The sequence below is a fragment of the Rhipicephalus microplus genome, chromosome 4 (assembly GCF_043290135.1).
Source record: "Rhipicephalus microplus isolate Deutch F79 chromosome 4, USDA_Rmic, whole genome shotgun sequence".
NCBI classification, from domain to species: domain Eukaryota; kingdom Metazoa; phylum Arthropoda; class Arachnida; order Ixodida; family Ixodidae; genus Rhipicephalus; species Rhipicephalus microplus.
The window spans coordinates 56,809,530-56,834,551 of NC_134703.1; the positions used below are offsets into that span (position 1 = coordinate 56,809,530).

The window sequence follows — 25,022 nt, forward strand, 5'->3', positions numbered from 1 at the left end:
GAGACGTTAGGATTACGTCGGACCCGAACTCCTGTGGGAGCGCGGTGCACGTCCGAGTGGAGGAAACGATGCTGACAAGTTGGGAATATGAAAAAGAAGCAGGTTTACTTGCACTATTTACAACTATTTACAGCATAAGAGGTTAGGAGGTCCACAAACCACGAGCGCGGTGGATGAACCGTTAGAACATGGTTCAGAGCAACGTTCAGCACTTTGAGCGTTGTTTTAAGCCCCTTCGGGCTCCCCCTTCTTGATGGAAGCACCAATAACACACATGACACAACCCACCAGGTCATCAGTCAATGAAACGAGGTCACCGAATAGTTGTCTCACCTCCTGACGCCTTGACCCCCCTGTCAGTTTCACTCAAGAGAGGGGAAGTGGGGTCTTTCACTGGAACAAGTTGGTGGTTGGGTTGTTGCTGCCATCTTTCCCTGGAAGGGCAGCAAAGGATTAATGACTTTAATCGCTTAGACACGACCTGCGTGGTCAGTCTGCCTCGTTCGCCAAAGAAGCCATCCTGTAGAGATATTGGCTCACGGACAGTCAAAGTTGCCGCATTCTAATTCATTTGTTGCTTTCAGCCGCTTGACGCTCGTTCCGAGAAAAGAGCACTGGTGTTTCCAGACGTACACGGGAACGCAGCCCGACCGTGCTTCTCATGGCCGGCATGGCACCCACGGACAAGAGTCACAACAGCCTTCAAACTTGCACAGTGGCGGTAATTGCCGTAGAGATGGGCTAGACAGGCACCACCAAAAATAACTCACAGGGCGTCTTATGTATTCACTTCAGAGGACTCGAAAAGGAAAGTCATCTCCCTTTTACTCCCAGCCGATGTATTGATGCTGCCCCGCCACACTTCAAAAGCTTTGTGCTCATGAGGTGGTTTTGCACTGCCTTCAAGATCGGGTGCACCTCACCTGGTTTTTTGTTAACTCCGTGATCAGACCACCTCTGACCAGGTTATGATGCGCAATGATGACATCATAATAGGGCATTACGTATCGCAAAGTCAGATTGACATCACGATGACGCCATAATGATGTCACATATTCTTGCAATCTGTGACGTCATCCTGTGGTGATTAGTTGCGGCGTCCCTCTCCCCCGACGCCGCGGGACGCGAGACGCTGACGTAGAATGCTGATGATCAAATTACGCGTTTAATGATGCATCTAAGGCTTTCACCTTAATAAAAAAATGGCAGCATATCCACGGAGTGAATGATGGAGAGTGGGGTGAAGCATCCGTAAGTTCATTCGTTCTTGCTTCCGTCCGTCCATGCGTCCATCTGTGTGACCGTCCATGCGTCCATCCGCCCGTCCGTGCGTGCGTCTGTTCGTGCGTCCGCACGTTCATCTGTGCATCCATCCCTGCGTTCGTCCATGCATCCGCCCCTGCGAAGCACCGCCATCCAGCGGACATTCCAAGGACTAAACGAGAGGTGGCACACGCACATTTTCTTACGGCTTGCGCTTCGTGTCTACTTCCCACCTTTAACCGCCTCGAGTTCGTGGTATATACTAGTTCACTGTACTCATGGCACTGCAGCCCAACGCCCGAAAACCTTTCTGAAACCAAGGAGGTTACGCCCAGCGAGTATGACGTAGCAACCATTTCTTCTCAGATAGAGCTCAATGTAAATGCCAATGGCTGCTAATGGGGAATGAGAGACAGGAGAATCCGGCTTTTAGTTAACGCGCATGCTGCAAATTTTTTTATTGTTCAACAACGCACAGGAGAAATATCCCACTGGCACCACCTTGGAGGTCAAAACCTAAGACTGGTTACACACTACTTCGACTACGACGACTACGAGGAACGAACGGGTGCCGCTTTAAGGAGTTTCGCCCCTAAAACAAGCGCTACGGTAGCAGTACCATTCCCTTTTGCCTGTACAAAAGAGTAGTGGCAAACACACACAATTTAAGAAAAAAAGGAATCCTGCTTGGTAAGCGTCCTGCTTCCGTGTAAGGTATGACCTCACTCAGATTGCTATATATAAAAGAAGATTGGTGCGGCTTTTGTAAGAGCTTATACGGTATGTAGTCGATAGCAGCGGGCATCCGAGGGGAATTTCAGAATAAAGATAAAATAAAAATAAAGCGGTGAGAAGGTGTTCCCGCGCGAAGCTCGAATTTCGCTAGAGTCACATTTGCACTTTGCAAGAAGCGTGGGATCACCTTCCATTTAACAGCTCTATATATAGTATCCTAACATTTTTTCTTTCGTTCCTTTAGCTCAGTATGCGTAGGTCTCAGAGTTCTCAAGGTGAGCTGAGACACGCGGGAAGAGATTGGATTGCCTTTTCTGAAATGCGACGGTTTTTCTTGGCAGCGCAATTTGCTGCTCTTTCACATTCGCGCGTGAAAGTTGTTGCCCTCACAGTTACCGATCAGTCGCTGCAGAGAGTTCGTAGCGACGTCTTAGAGTAAGTGGCTTTAGTGGAAGAGCTAAGTCAGGGAGAAGCTGCTCATTCGCGCAGGAGAAATTCTTTACGCATCCATCTCTGCGTGACATATGACAAGCGGCAACAGAAAGAGAAATTTGCGCACGCACATATGAAGCGAAAGAATAGCGATTAGTTCCGGACACATGCGTTAATGGTGAATTCTAAGGAGGGAAATGAACAGTGGGTTGCAGTAAGTAATGTCTAGAGTTCAACGTCCCAATACTGCGATGTTATCATGAGGTACGCCTTAGAGGAGGGTTCTGCAACAGGAACGTTTCACCTAATAAGCGGTGGTAATTGTAACGAACGAAAATTTTCGGCCTACCAAGTCATCGTTGTAAACAAGTTCTGGGGTTTCACGCGCGAACACCACTGCTCGGTTGTCCATCGAGGTCTTGCAGTGGTTGCCGTGTTTGGCTGCTGACCGGAAGGTCCCGGCTTTGAACCCGGCCATGGCACCTCGATTGTGGAGAAGTGTCTGAGGCCCGTTTACTATGCGCTATTAGTGCTCGTTAAACAACACCAGACCGTCAAAATTTCGAAGCCCTCTACTATATGGCGTGCCTCGGGACGTGGTTCTGGTGCGTTAAACAATATTTTTTGACAACCTTGGGTGATCTATTGCGCAATTATGTACAAGTGTTCTTGCGTTTCTGCAAACTGAGTGTGTGCTCGTTTTCTCTTCTTCTTTAAATACATCTTTCCTTCTCCTTTCATACCTTTTATCCCCCCTTACTCCTTCCATAGTGCAGGGCAGCCAACCAGTAACCTCCCTACCTTTCACTTTACTTCTCTTTCTCGCGTTTCACCTCCATTTATATCAGAGGCCGAAGTGGGTGGGAAACCTGCACCCCCTTCCTGATAAGCGCAGCGCCATATCTGCTAAGCCAACTTACTGTGAAGGATTCTAAGAAATAGCACTCCGTTTGCTCTCCTCAACATAATTTCCTGTTGGCTCCATAAAGTCAACTCTAAGTGAAACAGACCCGTTAATCCACTACACTTCTCTGGTTTATTCCACTGCTAAAGTGCGCCCCGATCTACTCTCGTTCCAGTCACCGCCACTTGCAGTTCACTGCAATCAAGCAAGCAGTAACGATCTTGCTTCGACCACGCAGTTGTGTTTGAAAGTACCCGTTGATTGCTTCAAATGCGGTACCCAACGACACACAGCCTCGGAAATGAGCTTTTGTATTTTTCTTTTCACAGCGACACTGCAGCACGTATGAGAATGTCGACGGATGACGAACATTACCGGGGACTAACTAGAACACGTTCTTAGGCTAGTGGATTCATTCTGAAGAAACATTATGGACCCAACCCACTTATTGCCGTCTATGTGGGTTGCGTCCTCAATATTACCCTTGACGCAGCCTCTAGCGATCACCTCCGCACTCGCTGGGAGACTGTCGCAATAATGTGCCCTTGATGACCGACTTTGGGCTGTCCAGTGGGGCGGGGAAGCTGCCAGGAGTCAAGCAATGCTGACCGTCGCCTAGGCGGAACCTTGAGCTCATCCCAGAAACTTGTGGAACGTTACATTAAAATTATACAAGTGTGTACGTGCGCGAAAACGTCAAGCGTTTATGTGCCACGGAAATAGCGCAAGCCCCACAACACTCAGCAGTGGACCACTAAAAATAAAGGAAAAAAAAAGAGAAACGGGAGCACATGGACGGCAAAACGCAAATAGGGTTTCTGAATAGTCGTAATAAATAATTGAGAAAAACTATAATAAACCATTGGCATAACCCAGTGAAGACCAGAGCCGCACGTTGCCGCTCCACTGGCTAACCACTTGTACTTGGCTTGGGCGTTCTCTTTATTTTTGGCTTGGTCTCTGAGGCAAGTTTCAGCTAACTAAATAGTATTGAATAGTCATTTCACATAAAAAATGTAAATGGTGCCCTCGTCTTTACTGTTGAAGGTTAAAACTGCGGTTTCGAGGTTAGTTAAGCGTAAGAACATTCACTAGCTTCCAGAGGGGATAGCAGGATCAACTTTATGCAGGAACTGAAAGCATAAGCTGCTTAGTTATGCACTTCGTACCATTACGGTTGGTAAAAAAAATGGTATATTTTCCCCACAGGTAGCTGAACTGCGTGTTCTAGAACATTAACTAATTCACCAAAGACTAGCTAAGCAAATGAACGAGTGAATGAATACCGGTGGCAGCACTTTCACCCTATTTAAACTTTTCTAAAAGTTTATATGCATGGTAATCTTAGTTTAGTTTCACACGTTTGCGTTAGAATCGCTGCCTTCGGCGCAGTTAGTGAATTGAGGAAAGCTTCACCGGAGTTAACAGGGCACCAGAAAAAAGAATACAACGAAAGGAACAAAAAAGAAAGGTTATGAATAAAAGAAAGGCTCTCTCAATGATATAAAATGCAAATTTATGCGAGTGCAGCTTTTCAAAAGATTGAAAGAATTACCTTGTTTGCCGGCATTCATCAGGCTGCTATAAAAGAAAGAAAAATTGGTGAGAACGAAAACTCTTTTTCTGTTCACGTGGTGAAACAACGTAAAAATTTTAAAATTGAAGAACAAAAGATAAAGGTGATAGGACGAGACAGATGGCATGCACGTTGGCGTGAAATACAAGGAGTTTTTTTTTTCCTTTCGCGTCAGGGCCTCTTGTTAATTAGATTTCGATGAAGGCTCCTTTGTCCGCTTAATTAGGAAAATGGCTCCGCACCCGAGCGGAGCATTTCGATTTGCGGCAAGATACGGCAAAAAAAAAAAAAAGAACTGCGAGGTACAGAAAAGTTGACTGGGCCGGCCTATGCCATCGCTTACATTCCGAGCAAGGCTAAGTCCTAAGACAGCCGCCTCAATTTATGCTAAGCGGGCAGACACCTTGCACAAGCCTAGTCAAGCGTTTTTTTTTCTCTCTATGTGTGTTTGTGCTTGTGGGGAACTGAGTTTTTCGATGTGTTTCCTTGGCATGTAGCTCTTAAGAGGATTACAGAGGGAAGCGTTTACGAGCAGTGAAGAAAAAAAGAGTCACTGAAACACTATAGATAGGGTCTGCATCAAGGCGCGTGTGCACCTCGGTCGGGCAAAACCTGTGCGCGGTTGTGAATTGAATTCAGCACTGCTGTTACGCCCCTCACTTCTCCCTCTACACCTCTGCGCACAATTTATTCAGACAGCTGAGTACGCTTACGCGAACTCCATCTGCAGCGGATGTCGCAGTCCTTTTTCTTTCAAGTGGTTAAGGAAAATAAGGTTCCTTTCTCGTTATCACGAGGTGCGAGTCCACCATAAAGCTGGTCGCTTGCCTTAAGAACAGCGCCCAATTCACCTTGCAAAGCGAATATATTGTACGGAGCTAGTACGAATGAAGGAGATGTCGGAGCTCCGATTAGTTACTTCATTCGCCTAACGGTACGGCATGTTTGCCCTCTAAATGTGCAGTCGTTGCAGCTGGGTGGGAGCGAGCTGTGGCGACTGGTGGTTGTGGTAAAGTCCTTGCCATTGTATGCGTATAGGAAAGAGAGAGAACAGGTAAAGAATCAGAGGAGATCTTCAGATGTGTGTACCTTGCTATTGTGAAGGAGGAAGGATTGGGTACCGAAGAGTGAAAGAGAGAAACCCATGCCGACACAGCAGTCATAAAGAGTATGGCAATATCTGACTGCGGCGCAAAAATGCCGTGCAATGCGTAGACACTTTGTACAGTTCAATACTGTGTTTCTACGGAAACGAAAGAACGCTTTAACCAAGACGATGCCCTGAAGTCCAAAAGAGGGAGGAAAAAGAAGTCGTTCACTTATTAGAACGAAAGCCTTATGTGTATGATGTTTCAGAAAATGCGGTGCCCGGTGAGTTTAACATGAAAGTTAAAAACAAAACAATACAAGCTAACTAAATGTCAGTAAGTAGTCGCGTGACACTCAACTCAATGAATGAATGGCAGTGCGACCGATGGCGGCGTCAGCCTGAGAGACGCTAAAAGCCACATAATTTCAATGTCACATTACATCATAAACGACGTCATCATTTGACGTTATCGCGACGCCACAAGTCGGCCCTGATTTCTACGCAACGAATGACGACATCTGACGACGTCACCACACATCAACACTTTGTGAAAGGTGGGCCGATTACAGTATAGTATAGTGTGGCACCACATAAAATACAGAAAGCTTGACTGGTCAAAGTAATGCACTAATCTGTTTCAATTTTCTCGTGAGAGTATCGGCTTTCACCTGCACTCTCCTCAGCATCTGGATACGCAGGCTCTCACTTCTATATCAGTCGCCTGACTACGAACGCTTCAGTCACGTTTGTGCTGTCGATGTGGCACCTGGCTTGATACGTACATGCATGCGTGCTCTACCTTCGAGTAACTCGAGTGTCTGCACAGCTGGACAGCGCGTTCGGCTAGAAATTGGACGAATCTCTGAGTGGACAGACTGGCACGCTCCGGTCAATCACCTCTGTCATAGAAAGGAAAATCGTTTAATCCGCATGCAAGCCATCACAATCTATCTGAGAATGAAGCCTACATAATAAATAAAATTTTGATGTATAGCAAAAAGGAATGGTCATAATTTACTTAAGTGAAAGAAGAGAGAAAAGGGGCAAATGGAAAGAATGCAGGGTTAACCAGAAGTAAGTAAACATAAAAAAATTAGGGCAGGTTCTGAGTGCGAAGCTGGGAATCTTTCTTCGTTTCTCTTTGGTTTCCTCTTTCTTTCCTCCTCTCTCCTTTTCCTGTTCTCATTTTTTTTTGCGTTTTGTCTTGATTTCTATTTTTCTTCCTACTTTCTTACATTTTCTTCCTCTCTCAGTTTGCTCCCTACTTTAATTTTTTACGTGGTTTGTGTCGCGTTTTTCTGGTCACAGTAGTCATTTCCGCAATTCGGATCGTGATCAAGGCCCTCGAAGAACAAGGGGTTTTTGGCGTGAGTGCGCACTCAATATGCTTCACAGCTGTCTATGCTAAATGTGGTTTTAGCCTGCGTTATGCGTACGACATCCTGGCTTCCTTAAGTGCTCCGCACTTAAGAAGAAAGCAGCTTGAAGGGTCACTAAATAGAAACAATGACTTGGTTTAAATGAATAAACAGCATTCTGAAAACTCTGATGACATAAGGTTAATTGTCATCAGTTCGTTATTAGCGAATAAAATCAAGGTTCAAGTTTAGTTTTTAAATTTCGTGCCAAGATCTCCGCGCGTAACGTAACAAATTGTCAATTGTATTTTTTTCGTGTTATCGCGGCATTGGCTCAATGAAAGTTTTGGGAAATTTGTGTTCTAGGCCTGTGGCACCCACAGATAATGGTGTACTTTATTTTTATCGATTAGAAGCCATGTAGGACACACATAAGACGTTTTCGAACTTTACTACGTCACAGTTGCGTCTCCGCCCGCATGTTTTTTCGCGTGTTTTCTCGCTTATTAAGCGTCAGGTCATGGTAAGAGGGGTGTTTTAGGGACTGTGAAATTGTACTCAACTAATTCGCGAAACGTCGTCTTGCTCTTTAGTGTCCCTTTAAGTTCCCAGGAATCAGAGCCCAGCATACTCGCGAGACCCGTGCTTGTCACGTGCTTTTCCGACTGCCGACACCTACGACTAGCAGCTATTGTAGTTCCACCCAGTTTCTATCCTGTTTGTGCGCTGTTTTCAAGCTATGCGTAGTGCATACAACCCTCTATGTGAGTGTTCACCAGCGTCACGCATGGTCACAGTGGCGATGTGGAAGATACTATTAAATTAGGGTCGTGGTCTTCCAATTCAGTTAGAAAATCCATTCGTTCCACGCTATGGTTATTTTTTCTGACTTGGTTGTGGCCCTTGCGTGGGCATTACCTTTCTTTTGTAATGGCGGTGGTTCTTGAGAGTCTATAATTAGGAGATAACTTCATTAACATTGGAAACAAAAGCTCTTGTACACAGTTTCAAGAATTGAAAGCCAGCCAGCGTTCGAGCCTGCTGGCCCTGAATTCAAGCCTAATTTGATTACCGTGGAATTCTTCAAAATTCATTTAAGAATACTGGGGAACTGTGGTAGAACTATGGTAAGTATTTGGCAGTTTTTTTACAATCTTTTTGCTTTTATTCATGCCATCATGGGGATTGAAGGAGCTTAGAAGACCGTTCACTAAGGAAAGCTCATATTCGCAATGTTACTCGGATAAGGACTCTGAAATGGGTTGCAGTACATTGTTTTGTGACCTAGCTTGCTTCTTGTTTTTTAATTGACATCCAATACTGTGAATGACATTACAAAACGACGAACGTATTTGTGCCTCTAGCTTCTGTTACTATTGTGTCCTTGAATCATAGACAGTAATTTCTACCCCAAACACGAGTAACATTCGTTTTTATTCTGCAGGTATGTTATCTTGATCTTACCAAGTGTTTTCGCTCTGACGATCGGTGTTTGCTGCTGCTGCCCTGCCCACACAATTTTGTCAGTGTTTGTTCTCATGCCGTATATAGTTTACGTCGCCTTCTCTTGAGCGGCGATGTTGAAATAAATCCCGGCCCCCCTAAACCTTCTGCCGCTAAAGGAAGCAGTAATGATGGGAGTGCTCAGGGGCCCACGACACGTTCTAAGAATGAGGCAGGCACTGTTTTGATGGATGGTAACTCGTCTGTGGAACAACGCCTTTCTAAAATCCTCGAAGGTCAAAGCCAAATGACCAAAGATATCCTTGACATCAAAAATTTTCACCATATCGTCAACGCTAGATTGGATTCTCTGGATTCGCGTGTTTCGGCCCTTGAGTCTTCCCATGCCGTCTCAGCACCGCCTGTTTCATCGGTACCATTTAACAGTGAATTTGCGGCTTTGTCACAGACGGTTAATGAACTGAGATCAAAAAATGATGATCTTGAAAATTGAATGAGATGCAACAACTTAATCTTGCATGGTTTGAAAGAAGAGGACGACGAAAATAGTGACGGTCTCCGGGCTAGGGTATCACAAGTATTCAGTGATACCTTGCTCATAGACTGTCCTCCCATTGAACGTTGTCATAGGCTAGGGCGGTCCCGAGTCAACCATGTTCGGCCCGTCATTGTGAGGCTTCTAGACTTCAGCGATAAAATAAAAGTGATGAAGAACGTCTCAAAGTTCAAAGGATCCGACTGCTACGTTACGGAAGATTATTCCCAAAGTGTGCGCTCTGTCCGGAGAAAGCTCTGGGGTGCTTCTGCTTCATTTCGTGACAGCGGGTCTAAAGTACGTTTGCGCTTCAATAAACTTTTTATTGATGACATTCAGTATACCTTAGATGCAACTTCTAACACGCTTGTTAAAGTACCCTCCCGTAGATCTTCACGTCACCCTGCTCCCACCGCTGAATCTTCATCTCCTCCCTGACTACCCCAATATCCATGTAATGACCTAATAATTTTGAATGTCAATGCAAGAAGTCTACTGAATAAATTTCCTAGCTTTGTCTCTCTGGTATCCACGTTTTCCCCGCACATAGTAGGTGTAACTGAATCTTGGCTACATGAAGGCGTTTACGACTCTGAGATAACTCCACCCGGGTACGCCCTAGTTCGTTGTGATCGACGGAGCGGCAAAGGCGGGGTAGTTGCTTTACTCTTTCGGTCGGACTTGACGTTCTCTGTTTTGCCTGTGCCTCTAGATGTTGAATCGGTATGGTGCAAGCTTTACTTAAAGAAGCATCATCTCATGGTTGGTGTCTGCTACCGCCCACCTGGCACCTCCGTCGATCATATACGCAATCTCAATAGTTATATTTATAACCACAATATTGGTTCATCTAATATTATCTGTATGGGTGATTTCGATGCACCCGGAAATCATTGGCCTTCTCTGACACCTTTCGGTCGAGGACCTGGCCTCGGCCGAGAGCTAATCAATTTTTCGTTGTCGCATGACTTGGTGCAGTTGGTTAGTGATGCAACTCGACTGGACGCACTTCTCGACCTAATGTTTGTAAGCTCTAACATTGCGGAAGCTGGATTTATATGTGAAACTACCGAAGGTTTATCGGATCATAAGGCGGTCATCGTAACCCTGTCTTATCCTGTGTTTAAAACCTTGTATTCGTTCACAACATTCCCGGATTTTAACTTCGATCTTGGATGGCCTTGCTGATGCTTTTTCTCTGTTCGAATCCATGAGCAGCAACTGTGACGTAGATACTCTTGTGTCGTACTTTGAAAACATTGTAAAATTGTGCATTCATCGCTTTGTTCCAATAAAAACAAAAAAAAACGAATAAGAAACTTCCTTGGATGAATAGAGATATTCTTCACCTATCTCGTCGTGTACGCAGGCTGAGGCGTAGAATGAACCTTGATATACCTAATAGCACGAATGAGTTCCTGAAAGCTAAGAAACAGCTTGCCGCAATGATGGATTCTGCAAAGGATTTTTTTTTGGCACACAATTACACTCTTTACTCAAAAATAATCTTCGCAAATTCTGGACATCAGTTCTGCCTAGTAGCTGCTTTTCCTCCTCATTCTTGATTAACGGTGGAACTATTACTGATGACCAGAAAATCTCCCATTCGTTTAATACTTACTTCCACTCTGTATTTTCCGTCGATAATCATGTTGCCCCTGCCTTTAACTCCCCTTCCGATATAGGCTCAATTACTGATGTAACTATCAGTCATGCTGGTGTGTTGAATCTTATTCTGAATCTAGACGCAAAAAAGGGAGACGGTCCCGATGGTATTCCAAACTCTTTTTTAATTCGGTATACGTTATGGACTACTCGTTACCTTACCATCGTATTTCAGAAATGTTTATCCTCGGGTGTTTTTCCTAGTGCCTGGAAACTGGCCAAGGTTCGGCCGATTTATAAGTCTGGTGATAAGCAGCTTTTGCCAAACTATCGTCCCATCTCGCTGGCACCACTTTCCGGCAAGATATTGGGGCACATCATTTATAAACATATAATCGACTTTCTTGAGACTAACAACGTCTTATCTAATCTGCAGCATGGCTTTCGTAGGGGATTCAGCACTTTAACCCAATTGACAGAATTTACCCATGACATTTCTGCAAGTCTTGACTGCGGCCACCAGGTCGACGTAATATTCATTGATTTCGCAAAAGCTTTCGACACTGTTTCGCAATCTAAGTTGCTCAAAAAACTCGGTGCCATTCTAAAAAATTCCAGTCTGGTAAACCTAATTGCCAATTTTCTGTTTAATCGCTCCCAATACGTTAGCTTTAACTCTGGCAATTCATCTCAAATCAAGGTCACATCAGGGGTACCACAAAGGTCCGTTCTTGGTCCTTTATTATTTTTGATTTTATTAATGACTTACCACAATATATTACCTGTAAATTACGTCTCTACGCCAATGACTGCGTTCTACATAACACCATTAACTCCGTTCAAGATCACTATCTTCTCAATGATTCGTTTAGTGCCTTTTGCTCTTGGTGTGACACATGGCAAATGAATATCAATTTCCATAAAACTGTCTCGATGTCGTTTACTACCAAAATGCAGACTTCCGTTTTCAACTACTCTTTCAATGACCTAATGCTCCAAAGGGTTTCAGATTATAAATACCTTGGTGTGATTTTCACCACTAACCTCTCCTGCTCTAAACATATCATTTCAGTCTGCACCAAATCTTTTGAAAAACTAGGCTACCCAAGACGTACCCTCAGAACTTCCACATATAAAACTAAATTACTAATGTACAAAACACTAATTCGTCCAGTTCTTGATTATACCTCTATTGTTCAGTGTCCGTACAAAAAAAGAGAAATAAAACAAATTGAATCTGCGCAAAAAAAGCAATCCGTTTCATTTGTCGACGCTATGACCACCATTTTCGCCTACATCCGCCATTACTACTTTAAATCTAACCTCACTCTCTACTCGACGAGATATCGAGTCGCTCAAATTCTTGCATGCCATCGTTCACTCAGTTAACCGTCTCTCCGATAACAGCTATCTTACGTATGCTATGCCAACCGTTACTCGAAATAATCTTGCCCTAAACCTCGCCCCTTTTTACGCACACACCAATCTATTCAAATTTAGCTTTTTTACTAGAACGATAGAACAATGAAATTTACTGCCGGGTGAGATTAGGAGTGCATCGATAAATCAATTCTTGCCTTCTCTTAGAAGTCGTATCTAACCAATAGTTCCTTGCTTTGTTCTGTTAATATGTACGCCCCGCAGTGCCCATTCATTGGATGTTTATTTTTGTACTGAATGGAATTGCCATGTATATTGTACTTTGTTCGTGTGTTATATTGTAGTGTGTTCCCGGAAGTGGTACTTTTGTAATTCACTGCTCTGTTTTTTTTTTCACCCACTCCTGCTACAGCCCTTAATGGGCTTCAGTATGTGAATAAAAAAATAAAAAAAAACATTATACAACTTTTGGTGTTAGTAACTAATCGAGAAACCACAATCGGGGAAAGAAAAAAAAACTGCCATGTTGAGGCATCGTTAAATAATAATAATAATAATAATAATAATAATAATAATAATAATAATAATAATAATAATAATAATAATAATAATAATAATAATAATAATAATAATAATAATAATAAAGATACAGATGAATCTCGTTGATTCTTCATGCATCAACCTTTTCGAAATACACATAAATACGGAATAATTATGGAGTCACCGAAATAACTCCTAAATTGAGATGGAAGCTGACAGAAGAAAGCACGTAGTGGGATAAGCAGAAATAAGTGAGAAAGTGCCCTACACAAGCTTGCCGACGTTTCGCAGGAGAACCTATCTTTGTCAATGGCAAAATATAGCTTTTCCTATTAAAACAGCAAAGATAGGTCCTCCAATCGCGAAAATGTCTGACTTCATCATGGCGTCTCAAATCTTGGTGCGATGCCATGCGACGTAATGCAACACGATACCGTTGTAGCACCCTCTTTTGGGCAGTGAATCAAATCAGAAATCGAGGGACCCCAACAAAAAAAAAAAAAATTAGGACGACGCTTGGTAGCGGCGCGTAAAGGACGGCTCGTGTTCCGCGCTCCCTCTTACATCGGATGAGAAGAAAAAAACAATATGACGTTCACCTTCGAATCCTTTTACGTAAAGACACCAGGGAGCTTTCACAGACTTGAAGATGAGGGAAGACGATGTCTAGCAAAAAGCTGCGGAGATGTTCATTCAACGTTCTTGCGTCCTTATACAGGAAACTTGGGGTGACAGCGTGCAATGGAACACAAGCTTACGCTTTTAGGGGCGAAGCTCCTTGTAGCAGCACCCGTTTGTCCCTCGTAGTCGTAGTAGTAGTCGTAGTGTGTAACCAGTCTTAGATTTTGACCTCCATGGTGGTGCCGGTGGGATATTTCTTGTGTGCGTTGTTGAACAATAAAATATAGTGCTCAATGTACATGTCAATGGCTGTTAAGGGGGAATGAGAAACAAGAGAACTCGGCTTTTAGTTAACACGCACGCTGCGAATTTTTTATCGTTCAACAACGCATAGAAGACAAGAAACGATTGCTACGTTATACTCACTGGGCGTAACCACCTAGGTTTTCGAAAGGTTTAGCGAGCGTTGGGCCGCAGTGCCATGAATACAGTGAACTAATATATACCATGAACTCGAGGTGGTTAAAGGTGGGAAGTAGACACGAAGCGCAAGCCGTAAGAAAGTGTGCGTGTGCCACCTCTCGTTTAGTCTTTGGAATGTCCGCTGGATGGCGGTGCTTCTATATGGGGAATAGGGAGCCTACATGAACGGCCGTTTTTAGGGTGGAGACATCTTAATAAGTGCCTTCAAGAAACTCAGCCAAAACCAGCGGTCAACGGGGCACGCTGTTGCCAGCTTCCACCAAATTCAGCATAGTTTTTTGTGCGCCTCCATTGTGGAGCCAGCCGCCGCTCCCTCCAGCTACGCGAAGTACGGCGCAACAAAAAGGAGCCGACCGAGTGACAGCGGCGGTTCTCAGGGTCGTGTAAGCGACCCAGTTCTCAAAGTGAGCGCACGAAGAAATTCGCAGCCCACACACAAACACTTGCGACATAATACTGAGGTTACGCTGACACAAACGCAAGCGTGGCAACAGCTCAGACTAGCGAGCGCGTCTCCGTACGAACGCGCGGACGCGTCCCGTTTGTGGGCTTCCTACTCGCAATGCGTGGACGCAGCAACGACAACTTCGGTTATCTACTCATTCGCGAACACCGCGAAACACATATACGTGTGCCGCAGGAAAAAACAGTGAACGAAATACGCAGTACTCACAGAGCAAATACGAGACGCACTGGTGGGCTCCCAGCCGTCTCGGTTCACTTGAGCCAGCCATAGTTGTCGTCGAACAGGGCTCGCTGGGAAGCGGAACATTCGCACCCCCTTTCTGTTGTGGTTAGTGCAGAGCGGTACGCAGCATACAGGCATTCTAAGGCTTCACCGGCAGCGTTTAACACGCTACCGCAACGTTCGACGCCGTATTATTGAGAACTAAACGCAACCGGGCGTAGACGCAGTGCGGGCACCAAGATGGGGCGACAGCGCGGCGTCGCTTTCTGGCAACATTGTGTTTTGGTGGGTGGCGGTGCGTTGGCGGCATGTAGTGGGTCAAAGGCTGACATCACCCTAAAAACGGCCGTTCATGTAGGCTCCCTAATGGCGAATATATGATGAAAAGATGCGAGATGGTGGTACTTGGAGTGTTGAATAGATGGACGAACGAACACACAGTCAGATGCATGGATGGACGCATGAACAGACACAGGGGCGGATGCATGGACGAACGCAGGGACGGACGCACAGATGAACGTGCGGACGCACGAACAGACGCACGCACGGACGGGCGGATGGACACACGGGCGGCCACACAGACGCACGCATGGATGGACGGAAGCAAGAACGAATGAACGGACGAATGCTTCGCCGCACTATCCATCATTCACTCCGTGGATATGCTGCCATTTTTTTGAACCCCGAAGAAAGCATCATAAAAACCCTTAAACTAGAATAAAATGTCACCATGACGTGGATCGCAGCCCGGTTCGTAGAACGACGAAACCTTGACGCACTACTGGTTGGGTGCAGTAGAAACAGGATAACAGAGTAAACGTTTGGCATCGACGTTGACATGGCCAACTCCGTTGACACATTCGGGAAAAACTCACTTCTTTTTTTTTGTTTTCGCAAGAAAATGTCTGCACGTGCGGTTGACCGCATTTCAAGTCGCTAACTTTGCCGTATGTTTTCGCCGAATTAACTCTACCTCTCTCGCACTCTATCGCTCCGCAAGGGACCTTTACAACTACGCGTGCCGCACGTGCGGCCGTTCCTTCTGCGCACGTCAGACGTGAACGCTTCGGCGCCACCGGTTGGTGGAGGCATAACGGGAATAAGTGACATTAGCCTAATTTTCGCTTCACCCGGTGCTGTCTCCGACCGAGCGTGCGCCAACACGCGGCCGTGTTCGCTCTAGTAGCGCTCTGAATTACACGTCAGTGGAGAGCGGAGCTCGCCCAGTGCCGGGCCGGCTGGTGGAACGCACGCATCCACGCGTACCGTTGTGGCACTTCCACCGAAAAAAGAGAAAAAAAAGAAAGAATTAATGTTGCGATAAAAGGAGGACGAAAACCTTCAACAAGGAAAGATCGCGAAGCCGACAGTCGCGTAATCAAATTGCTTTTCTGCCCGAGGCGCGAGGCACACACACATGACACACACACACCCACAAAAGAAAGAAAAACGGCGATTGCTTCTGCATATAGTGGCCAAAGTGAAACGGAACGTCGGAAAGGGGAAAGTAAGAGAGAGGGGGTCTGCCCGCGCGCGAAATCGCGAGCAAGCAAGTGTAGAAGAGGACGAAAAAGTGATGGCGAATGGTCGTACTCGAATCGAACCGACCGGAAACTCTCGTCGCCGCAGTCGCGCGAGGGGCGTGCATGTGTGGGCACGCGCTTCCGATGGGTGAAAAATCGCGCTCCGTAAATTCCGCGGCTGTTTCCGAGACAGGCGGGCCCCGCGCATACACACGCACTCCGGGACGCTCATCCTGCTGCAGGGACGCAAACGACGGAGAGACGGAAGCTGGGCGGAAGCTGGAGGAACGAGTGGGAAGAAAGGGTGGGTGGGCCATGAAAGAAAAAAAAAGCAAAGGGATACCGCGTTAGGGTGTAGCGTAGAAAAGAGCGTAGAATGGGCATGAACGTCGGTCGTGTACGGGTGGCGCCGGAACATTCGCTACGACGCGACGCGAGCATGGGCGAGCGTAAAGACACGAATTTGCATGCTTTATATACCGTTTGAGAAATGTGCGCGAAAGAAATGGCGCCACGAGAAAGAAGGAAAGGAGTATGAAAGACAGAGGCGAGCAAGAAGAAGAAAACGAGGCGTTGATCTTCGCTGGTGGTTACAGATCGCCGCCAAGGCAGGCGCGTCCTGAGAGTAAAAGGTTGTACGACATCGTTCACTATGACAATGGGAATAGTAGACCGTGCTAGGCGGCCAAAAGGATACAACGAGGAAGTGAAAACCTTAGACTGGAAGACAGCGAAGGGGGGAAGGGGGTGTTTCGCGGATGGCTGGCAGCGAGCGACAAGGAATGTTCCTTCCCGGAAAATAGTAATAAGGCCATGGGGAACGCACACTCGGGATAATAAAGATCGCCGGGTCGGGCGAACGTCCTGAAATACGAAGTGAGACAGTAGGTATAATAAATGTGGTGTGGTGTGGTGAGAGATAAGAATGAAAAGACTAGAGGCACGATCCAGTGAGCGAATGCATTGCTGATTGTTACTTTGAAGCACATGAGCCCGGGCGTTGTGAAAATTGATACAAGAAAGAGGAGAGGGGGCGGAAGCAATGTGAAACGGAAGTCTAAATAAGCTGCTCCGAGAGCGAATTCTGTGTGGGTGCTGTGGCTCTGGTTTGGTTGAATGTGAGTGTAGCAGACCACGAGGGAGCACGCCTCAGTGACGAACTTTTTCCTACTTATCTATCGTGTCTGCAGTCGCTTTCAGGGCATCAGAAGACGCACAAAGGGAAGCCAGAAATGATTGACAAAAAAAAAAGAGAGACACGAATGCAGAAGAAAGAGAGAGAGAAAAGCGGATGCAAGTTCGCTAATACGAAGCAGATCAGAAGCCATCAAAGGAGTCAAATGCAAGCGGCAGCGTTGAAGTGCCCGGATAGTGTGTGGAAGGGCTTTCGTATACGAAAGTCTCTCGGGCCATTTCACGTCCGAAGGGGCGACGCGGCCAATCTCGTATAGATCCGCTTCTGTATTCCGAGCGGCCGCTGTACCGGCCAGTCGAGAGGGCCGTCTGCCGCCCAAGGGGTCTTTGCGGCAGAGATTCGGCGCTTCCGGTGGTCCTTCGGCAAGAGTTGCCCTCCCGCTCGATCCAATCTTAGTTGCCCAAATTTCCGCCCATCCATCTCGCCCACGTTTCCGCGAGCGTGGCACGCTGCTAGACCCTCCAGGAATTGGGGCCTGGAAGACTAGAAAACAAGGGGCCGCCTCCGCATCAACAGCCGTATCGTTCGTTCTCGCTGGCGTTCTTGCTACCCCTCATTACGCAGGCGCGAAATATCTTACAAGTTGTAGGGAAAGAGAAGGTAAATATGAAGCAACAGTAAAAGAGATCAAAAGAACTACTGGTGGCCAGTGGTAACTATTGCTTTACCCCGCCTTCCTTATATGAAGTAACAGGAAAAGTGGGACGTTGGAATAATGACACAATAACGAAAAGAAGACGGACATTGAGAAATAATAAAAAGGCAGGAAATGAACAGTGACTGTAAAAACAATAAGAAACGCCGCGAAAGAAAAAAAGAAACGAATAGAAACAAGATAACTGTAGGAAAAAAGAAATACGGTATGAAAGAAAACACTCAACAACGACAACAACAAGAAAGACGTGACGTTGCGAGCCTGAAGAATCGAGACGCCGGCAATCAGCGCGATTCCTTGCCAGGATCACCGGCGGATGTGGTGTGGCCAAGGATTTGTGGCCCACTCTCGTGCCACCAGCGGGGCCTGGTCGATGCTGTAGCCGAGACACGAAAAGATGGAGGAAAAAAGGAGGGGGGCTAAAGTGAATGGTTGCAGAGAGAATGAAACGAGAGGAGGTGACTCTTGTTTACTTCTTTTTTGTTCCTTCTATTCCTTTACTTCTGAGGCTGTTGCGAACTTTAGAAGAGAGCTTCGGTTCGCGTTCGCTGATGCGGCGTGATTTGAGAGAAAAGCACTGTCCCCGGGAGCAAGTGCGCTGGAGGGAATACCGGATGCGCCAACGCAGGAAGAATCTGCAGTTCGAGAAGTTGTGGCGGCCATCGGCGCCACATAGTTATGAAACCACAGCGGGGCTGACATACAAAAAAAAAAAACAGCGATATCTATGCGACAGAGATGTTTCGTGTTAGTGCGAGAAGCGGCAGGAGAAAAAGCTTACACCAACAAAAAGAAACAGATACTTTTGAGCAGGCCGATGGAGAGAGCGATTTCTCATTGAAACCTAATACTTCACTGAAAATCAAGCACTTTCTTTATTCTGTGGTGCCGCAAGTGCAAACGACCTTTAAACATACGCAAGTGTCATTTCCTAGCCCCGCCGCGGTGGTCTAGTGGCTAAGGTACTCGGTGCTGACCCGCAGGGCGCGGGTTCGAATCCCGGCTGCGGCGGCTGCATTTCCGATGGAGGCGGAAATGTTGTAGGCCCGTGTGCTCAGATTTGGGTGCACGTTAAAGAACCCCAGGTGGTCTAAATTTCCGGAGCCCTCCACTACGGCGTCTCTAATAATCATATAGTGGTTTTGGGACGTTAAACCCCACATATAAATCAATCAATCAAGTGTCATTTCCTAGAGGCATAAATGGAGTCAAAATGAGAATGTATGAAAGAATGTCACACGAGAAAGAACGAGAGGAACAAATAGCTTTGAGGGCAGGGGGGAGGGCGTGCAACGAAATTGAAGATAATAAAACAGATATGAAGGAAAAGTGGACAGGAGACAATGCCGACGCACCCGCGTAATAGCAAAAATCGCGGTGCAAATATACGTACAACGGTTGTATCGAGGACGCTGACGATGTACAACGGTGCCTGGCGGCACCATTAGTCTCGATGAAAGCGCCAAACGTCACGACGAAGATACGAAACCGCCGACTCTGTGCAATAGACTCACATGTACCTTTCAAACTCGCACAGATAATAGCAACACACAAAGATTAATGGAGAACCCAATGATTGCCGAGGCTAAACGCTGCTAGTGACTACTGGTCACGTATCGCTTTCAGAAAAAAAAATGTTTAGGCTATGCTTTCGTAAAGACCGGCGTAATCCAACGGCTTTTCTCGCGATTAAGCGGTCAGTCAGTGCCACTACCATTCTTAGCGCCAGACTGACTGCTCGAAATCGAAGGACTGCCACAGATTCCACCCATTTTATTTTCCTTCGATTGTGGTAGGCTGACATTGCTTGTGTCTTCCAATGGCCCGCGGCCCCTAAATCCACATCAGTGGAATTAAAGTTGCCGATCACGTCTCACCCTCACCATTTTTATTTTCTTTGAACAAGAGCGAGCGCACGCGTGAACAGGAAAGCTCAACTTTGCTCAGTAGTGCGCGATGATGTTTTTCCCGCTAGTATAGTTTTCTAATTGCGAGCATGTCTTGCAGTTAGGATGGACTTTTCATGCTGAACTGTGGTCTAGTTCGTCCGTGCTGTGTTAAGCAATGGCAGGAACGGGAGAGCAGACAGACAGACAGACCAGACAGACAGACAGACAGACAGACAGACAGACAGACAGACAGACAGACAGACAGACAGACAGACAGACAGACAGACAGACAGACAGACAGATGGACGGACGGACGGACGGATGGATGGATAGATGGATAGATGGACGGATAGATGGACGGATAGATGGATGGATAGATTGATAGATGCACAGATAGATCGATGGATGGACAGACGGACGCACAGACAGAAGGACGGACAGACAGACATATAGTCAGACATACGGACGAACAGATGGACGGACAGATGGATGGACACATGGACGGATGGATATATGGACGAATGGGTTGATATACGGATAGATAGATAGATAGATGGACGGATAGATGGACGGATAGATAGATGGATAGATGGACGGATAGATGGACGGATAGATGGACGGATAGATGTACAGATGAATAGATGGACGGATAGCTGGACGGACAGATGGATGGATAGATGTACAGATGGATAGGTGGATGGATAGATAGATGGATAGATGTACAGATGGATAGATAGATGGATAGATAGATGGATAAATATATGGATAGATGGACAGATGGATAAATAGATGGATAGATGGACAGATAGATCATCGTTAGTTTTTGTTTTGTTCTTGCTGGATTCGCAGTGGTGAGTCGACAACCGCTCCAAAGCAGCTGGCTTAGCGCGACTGACCGCCGGACGTGCGCAGCGTGCCGGATAGAAACAATGGCGTGCACTCAGACCGAAGTACGCAGCACTGTTTTAGTGGTGTCACCAATGAAGGTGACGTATGAGCCTCATCATTCCAACGTCGAGCTTGCCAGCCACTCCATAGTGGTGACATCCAGTCTATTTAACACCACGAAAAAATTAAAAAAAAAACAGCAGTTCAAGGCAGAAACAAATGTCATAGCTTGAAAAAGTCCAGAGCGGAGTTATCTAAGGGGCGAATTAAGTTCGTGTAAGTTATATAGGCGCCACAAAAAAAAAAGAAAGCGTGGGATTTTACGTGCCCTTACGGTAACCACCTGGTGTCTTTTAACGTACGCCTAAATCTCGATACTCTCATATTAAAGGGCTGCAGCACAACAAGGAAAAGGAAGAGACAGCCTAGCCGGCCATAAGGAGGAAGGGGAGTGTTCCCGCCCCGCCACGGTGGTCTAGTGGCTAAGATACTCGGCTACTGACCCGCAGGTCACGGGATAGAATTCCGGGTGTGGCGGCTGCATTTTCGATGAAGGAGAAAATGCTGTAGGCCCGTGTGCTCAGATTTGGGTCTACGTTAAAGAACCCCCAGGTGGTCGAAATTTCCGGAGCCCTCCGCTACGGCGTCTCTCATAATCATATGGTGGTTTTGGGGCGTTAAACTTCACATATCAATCGAATCAATTAATCGGGACGCTGTGTTTCTTTTTTTATTGATATGATATATAAGGAGATGTTGGCGCACCATTATGGCGCCGCTGTGTTTCTTCTTTTGGTATAGTTGGTGGCCTACTTAGAGAGGTGGAGATAGGTAGATAGATAAAAAAATAAAAGCGCAAGGTGGGATGAACTCGATGTAAAATATCCAGTTTGCTACCGTACACTGCGGAATGCGTAGAGGACAGGGAGACTATTACGTGTTCAAGATCAGACGACTGAAAAGCGATTCAACTTTTGCACCGCCGGAAGCTTTCTGTGCTCAACGTTTTTCTTTCCGCTGCCTCTGGGATGAGATGCATTGGTGGCTTTGTGCATCCTCCTGTAGTGTTGCGCTACTTCTAAGGGATGGCCAATCTTTCACCAAAATGTCTTGTCATGACGCAAATAGTCACGTAACGATGACACGACCAATGATATCAACTTTTGAAACCGGACAAGTTTGGTGACATATTCTGGACAGTTTTCCAGGAGCAGGCATAACCACTCAGACGCCCACCTTATTACCAATCTTTTTAAGATTGTGTGCCACATTATGGATATAGGGGACAACAGCCGTTTTACGCTGCTGCAGGGAAGTGTTAATACGCTGCTTATTTTGTTTCTCTAGGTCCCTATGTAGCGATTCAGCGACGCTTATAACCATTCGTTGCGGGTAGCCTGCTGCCTTTAGTCGCAAAAAAAAGAAAGGTTGCCAAATTAAGCATCGCAATAAGATATCAACTTGCTACGCCAGCATGACGTCATAATGTGACGACGCTACGTGACGGCGACATTTTGGATCTATCCTGTTAACGCTGATGGTCTCTTTTCGCGTTAGACGAGTCATCAATAACTTTCTCCTTAATGAAAGTAAACAAAACCCATGTGATGCGTCATACAAATTAAGGGATAAGCAATATCACCTAATGCACAAATATTAGTGTTCGTGGTAATTTGGAGGAACACTTGTTTAACAGTAGCTTTGACTAGGCCCATCACTCGCTTTCCGTTGCAGTGGTGATCTCTTATTCACCGAGATTCAACATACATTTAACGCATGGTAAAGCAAGGAATAGATATTTTTAAGTGAAGGCCACGGTGAATCATCATCATCATCAACACCACCGCCGCCATCATCATCATCATCATCATCGACATGACTATTCCCACTGTAGGGCAAAATCCTTTCACAAGTTCTGCCGATCAGTCTGATCCTGTGCTTGCTGCTGCCCCGTTGTACGCGCAGATTTGTTAATCCCATCAGTTCATCCGATTTTCTGGCTCCCACTTGCGAGCTTGCATTTTCTTGGCACCCAATCAGTTACCCTTCATGACCGGCTGTTATCCTGCCTGCGCGCTACGTGCCCGGCCCATGTCCACCTTGAACTTAAACACCACTGTTAATGAATGAATGAACAACTCTATCTGTTCCTTGTTAAAGGTAAGGGGGCCAGGTTGACGGGGAGAAACTACCCGAAGTAGTCCTACTCTACCCCCTCAGCCCACTCCAGGGTGGTCTCCTGAATGTCGGGCCTCGTGCTGCGGTAGGCAGCCTCCCATTGACCCTCACTAAATATCATTCGTTTCAGGAAAAGGGAAAGAACCTGCTTAGGGCAGTGCCGCATGATGTGGTTTAAGTCTGCCGTGGAAGAGGCGCAGGATGTACAAGAGAGAGAAGGATGAATGAATGTGGTGTAGGACGTAAAGGGAAGGAATGGTGTGAACGTACGAGAATAAAAATTTTACGTTCAAGTTCTGCTCCCCCTTCAAACTCCGTCCCAACTTTAGCTCATCTTCTAATACATGGCATGCGCTCGCTATTTCTAGTGGACGGTAATTAGATTCTCCACCGCAAAACAGTTACGAGTACAGCGGACTGCCGCAACTAAGTTATCAGTAACACTAGCCAAGATTTATGTTGATTGTGAACTGAACCTTCGTAGTTTAGATGGTCTAAGCCATTTCTGCCTAGCGTTTTGTCGTTCTTTTTCTTTTTTTTTTTTTTTGCAGAGAAGGCGTTCCCGTATTTTTGAATGTGGTGCGCCGTGATCGTTCTTGCGTTACAGTAAAAGCAAAGCGCAGAAAACGTTCATGCGCCTTCTTGAAAACGCGAGCGAAGATTGCTTTAGGTTGCGAGGGGCCGCAGCAGCGTTAGGCACCATTCTGGACAAATTTCGAAATGCATAGGGCAAGCAAAGTCGTTTAGATTTCGTATTACCGACCGTACTCACTAACTGAGCCTGGGCAAAAGAAACACCAGCTCCGAGAAACGCGTCGAGGGTATACGTGAACGAAACGTAACACTTTGAAAGCTTGGCAGAACGAGGAGACGGTACACTGCCTTCTCAAAATATTCGACTATACACGACGGGCGAGACGTCAGCTGAGGACGACAGGCCTGAAATGAGGAGGGAGACGCACGTTGCAGGAAAATAAAAATACACACTCCTATCTGCATGCTCGCACATCCACACGCGTTGGCCTGGACTTTCGCCAAGAGACATTCGCGCGGGGAACGACCGAGCCGCCGTATGTATGTATGCAGGGTGCTCCTGAAATGCGAGCTGAAACATGCAAGAAGACGTCGCCGAGTTCCGGCGAAAGAATCCTATATGCCCGACTGGAGAAGGCATTTTCTTCCGCTGTCTACAGTCCCCCCCTTCCCATCCTGAGCGGCGGCACGACGAATTGGTTCGTTGACGAGATCTCGCGTTCCTCTCCGAAAACTCACGAGTTTTAAAAGATGCAGTGCCGGTGCCGCTGGCCTGCACTGATCTCTCCGCGCCGGTGTCGAGAAAACCGATCCTAGCCGAGACGAGACGAGACGTGTGACAACGCGGCAAAGGGGACTCGAATGACAGCGAACGCGCGCGCACGCCAGAGTGGGTTTCGTATCTAGCTCAGTCCGGCGTTGGAGTGCCGAGACAACGACATCTCGCGTTTCGTTCGTTCGCTCGTGATACAACCAAGGCCCGTCACGGGCGAAAATAAGATAAAAAAATGTGAAGGCTAAGAGTAGGAAATTCGCGCATAAAAAGAAGGCGGTGAACGGCAGCCATGGTGCCATTTACTGGTTCCCCGATGCTTTTACTTCCGATCTGTTCCGCAAGAGCTGGAGAATGTCCGGGCGTCATGTATAATGAATTAAGCGGTTGATAAGCGCAGGCACTAGAGGAACGTGAATAGACCATCTTGAATGGTGGCGACGTTCGACTTGGAAGAGCCAAAACACGAATATTCACTCGGAGATTTTTCCAGCTAATTAGGCGGAAGAGGACGTGTGCTCCGGAAAGAAATTTTGTTTGCGTCGGTGCATTTAGTGAGCTGGCATCGAAAGAAGCAGCCGGGGGTCCCACGTGAAGACAGAGAAGAAGCGACGGCAATAGAAGTATAGAAGTTGAAATAGTGACGCTAGAGATTATGCGCGATGGGTCTCTTATGAGGCTGTCTTGTGCTCAACGTTTGCTTTTGCAATGATG

At 46.4% G+C, this 25,022-nt stretch overlaps 1 protein-coding gene across 1 annotated transcript in view; it reads right to left on the reverse strand.

The window, feature by feature from the left end:
- The window catches only part of LOC119172659 (neuronal acetylcholine receptor subunit alpha-10), a 339,242-nt gene that overhangs the window by 124,952 nt on the left and 189,268 nt on the right, over positions 1–25,022 (reverse strand). The window contains exon 3 of the mRNA XM_075892797.1: positions 4,890–4,915. The gene's annotated coding sequence lies outside the window, so the exon portion shown is untranslated. The remainder of the gene's footprint in view (positions 1–4,889; positions 4,916–25,022) is intronic.